The following is a 7,828-nucleotide window of genomic DNA, read 5'->3' as shown; positions in this document are numbered from 1 at the left end:
ACTAGAACTTTGGACTCATGCTCAACTCTTCTGTTTCTCTCCGAAGGTAGGAGTCATAAGCTGGAGCATTATCTCCAAGTGCAGACCTGTGCTGGCTTAGGGCTGATATGGAAAAATTAAAATGACTTTTCTTAGTCATCTCAGTGTGGCTATTCTCAGCTTTCTGCATTCATGGAATGCAACAATTTCTTATTTGGATTCTGGTAATCATATATATTTTTGGTGTTTATTTTATTGTTATGTTGATGTTTCTGTGTTCGAATGACTGTTGGTACTTTCTAGCCCTCCATCTTGCTGATGTCATTGTCCTCTTTTTGACATTTTGGTATCAACAATGTGGTAGCCTCTTAAAATAAATTTTGAAACATATCTCTTCTTTACTCTTTGGACGAGCTTGTGTAAAATTGAAGTTACTTCTTTCAGTGGTAAAGTCACCTGGTCATGGATTTCTTTATTGGGAATGTTTAGCTTATGTATTAAATTTATTTAATAGTTACAGTACCTTTCAGTCATTCTATTTATTTTGGGGATATTTTTGATAACCTGTATTTTCTTAGGAATATATTTTGACTAAACTTTCCACTTGAATTTTCATATATTTATCAATAACAATCTCTTTATCTTTATAAAGAAGTAAGGATTTGTGGTTTTGTCTTTTTTTATTCTTGATGCTGGTTACTTGTGCTTACTTTTTTTTGTGTGTGTGCTCCTTTCTAAAAAGTGTGTTTGTTATGAACCCTTCAAATAACTACATTTTAGATTTTTGTTTTTCTTTATATTAAATTATTCCTCTATTAATTTGTGTATTTATCTATTTCCCCGACACTTTATTATTTGGGCTTATTTTGATATATATTTCCTAATTACTTAAAACTGATTATGAGCAGATTAATTTTCACATTTTTCTAGTACAACTTTATAAGTTATTTATTTTCTTTTACACTCTACATTGACTTCCCACAAGTTACAATATTCAGAATTTTCATTATTATGTAATTTAAAATATTTTAATTTTCTAATTTCAAAAATACTTATGTAAAATGTATTCTTAATTTTCAAACATATGGGGACGTTTCTATTTATCTGTTACTGTGTTTGAGCATTCTTACATTGTGACAGAGGGCATATTCTGTACTATTTCAATTCTTTGGTGCATATTGATATTTGCTTTTAGGCCACATACATGGTCTTTCTTTTAAAACAAATATTACATGTATTATTTTTTTTCCCTTCACCCTAGGACATTTTTCCATTTTTTGTTCACACAGAGTGAGAGGGAGTAAGAGGGAGAGAGAAAGAGAAACATCGATGTGAAAGGTACACATCGAGTGTCTGCCACCTGCACAACCCATCCAGGGCCGGGGACAAACTGCAACCGAGATACATGCCCTTAGCAGGAACCGAACCAGGGTCTTTCTGGACCACAGACTGATGCTCTAACCACTGAGCAAATGGCAAACCGGCCAGGGCATATTTCATGTATTTTTTAAAAGAATGTATATTCTGTTGTATTGGGTATATATATAAACATAATTGCCTTAAGTCAAATTGGTTAATTATAATATTCAAATCTGGGTTTATAATAAGTTTTTTTCTGCTTGTGCTCTTAATGACACACAAAAATATATTAAAGTTGTGGATTTGTATACTTGTCCTATAGGTTTATCAAGTTTTACTTTGTAGTACTTAGGTGCACAGCCATTTAGAATTTTTATATCATCCTGATAAAATAAACATTTATCATTCTATATTTAACTTTTTGATATTAGCAATATTTTTGCTCTAAAATGTGTTTAAGATTTCTATAGTCACATCTGCTTTCTTTTATTTAATGCTTTGTCTTTTTCTATCTTTTTATTTTTACGTTTCTGTTTCCCTGTATTTTTTATTTGTCTTTTGAAAAGAGCATATAATTTAGTTTTTTTCAACCAGGCTGACTATATATACAAATGTATGTATATATTTGTGTGTGTGTACCATGGTAGAATTTAGTCCATTTACATTTACTGCATTTAATTCATTTATATTTAATGTGGTCAATGATGCATTGGGTTTTAAATCTATCATCTTATTTTGTGCATTTAATGTCCTATTTTCCATTTCTTCTCATTTTATTGCTTGCTTTTTTATTTTTAGGTAATTTTTATTATTACATTTCACCATCTATTTGTTTCAAAGTTACACACACTTTAGTTACAGTAAAAATTACATAGATATCCATGAAATATGAAACAGAATGATGATTGTTATTTTTAGCTTTCTCCAGAACAATGCATGGACCTTATAACACTTGAACTCAGTTTTGCCACCCTGTCCATAGCTTTTATTTTAATCTTCCTCCTTCTTCTCCCTCTTCTTTCTCTTCTGTGTCTTTTTTTTCTCTCTCTCTCCACATATATATATCTCCACACGAGATATTATTTGTCTATAAGTCCAATATTTATATAGACTTCTCTACATATTTGTCACTTTTTGTCACTCTTCATTTCATTTCTACTTGCTTCTGTGATCATCCATTTGGGATTACTTTTCTTACCTGGTGAACACTTTAGAATTTCCTTTAGTGAGTGTCCTTGTGGCAAACATTCTTTATTTTTATGCAAGTTGTTTTATTCTATCCATATTCTTTTTTAAAAAATTTATTTTTTTGTGTTAGACGTTTCTCCTTTCCCCCCATTGATTCCCCCTTTCCCTCCCTCCCCACACTCTCCCCAGCTTTGTTGTCCATTCATACATACATATAAGTTCTGGGGTTTATCTCTCCCCACCACCCCCTCTTCTGGGTATAGTCAGTCTGTACCCCAATTCCACGTCTCTGGGACTACCCCATTCCTCAGATTGTTATGTTCATTATACTCCACAAATAAGTGAGATCATATGATACTTGTCTTTCTCCGTTTGGCTTGGTTCATTTAGAATGACACTTTCCAGGTCCCTCCATGTTGTCTCAAAGGATAAGAGATCTTTCTTTCTTACAGCTGCATTGTACTCCATTGTGTATATGTACCACTGCTTTTTTATCTGTTCATCTCCTGATGGACATTTGGGCTTTTTCCAGATCTTAGCTATTGTAAACAGTGCTGCTATGAACATGGGGGTATATATATTCTTTCTGATTGGTGTTTCAGGCTTCTTAGGGTATATTTCTACAAGTGGGATCAATGGGTCAAATGGAAGTTCAATTTTTAATCTTTTGAAGTAACAACATATTGTTTTCCATAGTGGCTGCACCAGTTTACATTCCAGTGTACTAGAGTCCCCTTTTCTCCACACCCTCGCTAACACTTGTTGTTTGATGATTTGTTGATGGCAGCCATTCTGACAGGTCTGAGGTGAAACCTCATTGTTGTTTTAATTTGCATCTCTCTGATGACTAGTGATGTTGAGCATTTCTTCATATGTCTCTTAGCCATTTGTATATCCTGTTTGGAAAGGTGTCTATTTAATATGAAGAAATGCTCAACATCACTAATCATCAGGGAGACGCAAATTAAAACAACAATGAGGTATCACCTCACACCTGTCAGAATGGCCGCCATCAACAAATCATCAAACAACAAGTGTTGGCGAGGTTGTGGAGAAAAGGGGACTCTAATACACTGCTGGTGGGAATGCAGACTGGTGCAGCCGCTATGGAAAACAATATGGTGCTACCTCAAAAAATTAAAAATTGAACTTCCATTTGACCCAGTGATCCCACTGATGGGAATATACCCTAAGAAGCCTGAAACACCAATCAGGAAGAATATATGTACCCCCATGTTCATAGCAGCACTATTTACAATAGCTAAGATCTGGAAACAGCCCAAGTGTCCACCAGTAGACGAATGGATAAAAAAAGCTGTGGTACATATACACAATGGAGTACTATGCAGCGGTAAGAAAGAAAGATCTCTTATCCTTTGAGATGACATGGAGGGACCTGGAAAGTATTATCCTAAGTGAAAGAAGCCAAGCAGAAAAAGACAAATATCACATGATCTCACTTATATACGGAATATAATGAACATAACAGTCTGAGGAATACAGTAGACCCAGACACATGGAAGTAGGGCACAGACTGACATCCCTCAGAAGAGGGGATGGGGGGTGGGGGGGTGGGAAGAGATAAACCACAAAACTTATATGCATGTATGCATGACCAATGGACATGGACAACTAAGCCGGGGACAGGGTGGAGGGGGGGTAGGGTGGGGGGTGCCAATGGGGTAAAAAGGTAAAATATCTGTAACAAAAAAATAAATAAAAATTCATAAAAAAAAAAAAAAGAAAGGTTTCTATTTAGTTCCTCTGCCCATTTTTTAATTGGGTTCTTTGTCGTCCTTTTGTGGAGTTGTATGAGCACTCTATATATATTGGAAATTAATTCTTTATCTGATGTATCATTGGAAATTATGCTCTTCCATACAGTGGGTAGCCGTTCCATTTTGATGATTGTATCTTTTGCTGTGCAGAAGCTATTGAGTTACATGTAATCCCATGTGTTCATTTTCTCCTTTGCTTCTGTTGTCTTAGGTGATGTGTCAGTGAAAATTGTGCTGTGTATGATGTCTGAAATTTTGTTGCCTACATATTCTTCTAGGATTTTTATGGATTCATGAGTCACATTTAAGTCTTTTATCCATTTTGAGTTTATTCTTGTGTAGGGTATAAGTTGATGGTCCGGTTTCATTTTTCTGCATGTAGCTGTCCAATTTTCCCAGCACCATTTATTAAAGAGGCTGTCCTTACTCCACTGTATGAACTTCCCAACTTTGTAAATTATTAATTGAGCATATTACCTTGGGTCCATTTCTGGGTTCTCTGTTCTGTTCCACTGGACTCTATGTCTGTTCTTGTGCCAGTGCCAGACTGTTTTGATTACAGTGGCTTGTAGTCTAACCTGAAATCTGGTAATGTGATCCCTCCAACTTTGTTCTTCCTTTTCAAGATTTCTGTGGCTATTTGAGGTCTTTTTTTGTTCCATATGAACTTTTGAAGTACTTGTTCTAATTCTGTGAAGTATGCCGTTGGTATTTTGATGGGGATTGCATTGAATCTATAGATTGCTTTGGGTAATATGGACATTTTAATGATGTTAATTCTCCCAATCCATGAACAGGGTATGTGCTTCCACTTTTTAATATCTTCCTCTATTTCTTTTTTCAATGACCTGTTATTTTCTGCGAATAGGTCCTTTATTTCTTTGGTTAAGTTTATTCCTAGGTATCTTAAATTTTTTGTCGCAATGGTAAATGGGATTGTTTTCTTAGTTTCTCTTTCTGTGAGTTCATCATTGGTGTATAAGAATGCCAGTGATTTCTTGACATTAATTTTGTATCCTGCTACTTTGCCAAATTCATTTATTAAGTCTAGTAAATTTTTGATGGAGTTTTTGGGGCTTTCTACGTATACTATCATGTCATCTACAAATAATGACAGTTTCACTTCCTCCTTTCCTATTTGGATTCCTTTTATTTTTCCTTCCTGTCTGATTGCTGTGGCTAAGACTTCCAGTACTAGTGAAATAAGAGTGGCGAAAGTGGGCATCCTTGCCTAGCTCTTGTTCTTAAGGGAAATGCTTTTAGTTTTTGCCCATTGAGTATGATGTTGGCTGTAGGTCTTTCATATATGGCCTTTATTATGTCTAGATATGATCCCTCTATTCCCACACCGCTGAGTGTTTTTATCAGAAATGGATGCTGGATTTTGTCGAAGACTTTTTTGGCATCTATTGATATGACCATGTGGTTTTTATTCTTTATTTTATTTATGTGGTGTATCACGTTTATTGATTTGTGAATATTGTACCAGTCTTGCATCCCTCGGATGAATCCCACTTGGTCATGGTGGATAATTTTTTTGGTGTATTGCTGGATCCGATTTGCTAGTATTTTGTTCAGGATTTTGGCATCTATGTTCATCAGGGATATTGGCCTGTAGTTTTCTTTCTTTGTAGTGTCTTTTTCTGGTTTTGAAATTAGAATTATGCTAGATTCATAAAACGAGTTTGTAAGTGTTCCTTCTTCTTAAATTTTTTGAAATAGTTTGAGGAGAATGGGTGTTAGTTCTTCTTTAAATGTTCGGTAAAACTCCCCCGTGAAGTCACCCGGGCCTGGGCTTTTGTTTGCTGGGAGAGTCTTGATTACATCTTCAATTTCTTCTGTTGATATTGGTCTGTTCATGTTTTCTCTTTCTTCCTGGTCCAGTTTTGGGAGACTACGTGTTTCTAGAAATTTGTTCATTTCCCTTAGATTGTCGAATGTTGCCATATCATTATGCATAGTAGTTGTTAACAATCTTTTGTATTTCTGTGGTCAGTTGTTACTTTTCCTCTCTCATTTCTGAGTTTGTGTATTTGGGTTCTCTCTCTTTGTTTCTTGGTGAGGCTAGCTAAGGGTCCATCAATCTTGTTTATCTTTTCAAAAAACCAGCTCTATGTCGTTGATCTCTATGTCATTTATTTCTGTTCTGATCTTTACTATTTCCTTCCTTCTACTTGCTCTGGGGTTTTCTTTTTGTTTGCTCTCTAGTTCTTTAAGTTGTGAGGTTAAATAGTCTATTAGAGATTTTTCTTGTTTTTTTGAGGTAGGCCTGTAGTGCTATGAATTTCCCTCTCAGAACTGCTTTTGCTGCATCCCATAAATTTTGTGTTGTTGTGTCTTCATTTTCATTGGTTTCCATGAACTTTTTTATTTCTTCCTTGATCTCCTTGGTGACCCATTCATTGATTAATAACATGCTATTTAGCCTCCATGTGTTCAAATGTCTTTGTATATTCTTCTTGTAATTGATATCTGGTTTCATGCCATTGTGATCTGAGAAGATGCTTGATATGATTTCAGTCTTCTTGAACTTGTAGAGACTTTGTTTGTGCCCTAACAAGTGGTCTGTCTTTGAGAATGACCCATGTGCACTTGAAAAGAATGTGAATTCTGTAGTTTTGGGGGTGTAATTCTCTGTAGATATCTATTAAATCCATTTAGTCTAGTGCTTCATTTAGATTCTCTGTTTTCCTGCTAATTTTTTGTCTAGAGGATCTATTCAGTGATGTCAGAGGGGTGTTGAAATCCCCTACTATGATTGTATTGCTATCTATTTCTCCTTTGAAGTCCTCCAGAAGTTTTTAAATATATTTTGGTGCTCCTATATTGGGTGCATATATGTTTTTCAAGGTTATATCTTCCTCTTGGATAGATCCTTTCAATATTATGTAGTGGCCTTCTTTGTCTCTAGTTATGGCCTTCATTTTGAAATCTATTTTATCAGATATGAGTACTGCTACCCCATTTTTTTTTTTTCATTCTGTTTGCTTGGAAGATTTTTTTCCATCCCTTCACTTTCAACCTATGTGAGTCTTTTGTTGTAAGGTGGGTCTCTTGTAAACAACAGATAGATGAGTCATGCATTCTTATCCAATCAGGTACTCTGTGACTTTTTAGGCGAGCATTCAATCCATTTACATTTAAGGTGATTATTAATATGTATTTATTTATTGCCATTTTTGTTTAGTGTGGTTCTATTTTTCTTTCTATTTCTCCTGCTAATTGTAGCAGTCCTTTTAACATTTCTTGCAGTGCTGGTTTGGTGCTAATGTATTCCCTTAGCCTTTTTTTGTGGCGGAAGCTGTTTATTTGACCTTCTATTTTGCATGATAGCCTTGCTGCGTAGAGTAGTCTTAGATTCAGATCCTTGTTTTTCATGACCTTGATTATCTCATGCCATTCCCTTCTGGCCTGTAGTGTTTCTTGTGAGACGTCAGCTGAGAGCCTTATGGGGTTTTCTTTGTAGGTAACCAGTTGCTTTTCTCTTGATGCTTTTAGGATTCTCTCTTTGTCTTTAATTTTTG

The sequence above is a fragment of the Molossus molossus genome, unplaced genomic scaffold, assembly GCF_014108415.1.
Source record: "Molossus molossus isolate mMolMol1 unplaced genomic scaffold, mMolMol1.p scaffold_m16_p_2, whole genome shotgun sequence".
Taxonomy (NCBI): Eukaryota; Metazoa; Chordata; class Mammalia; order Chiroptera; family Molossidae; genus Molossus; species Molossus molossus.
Note: the sequence above shows the minus strand (reverse complement) of the source record.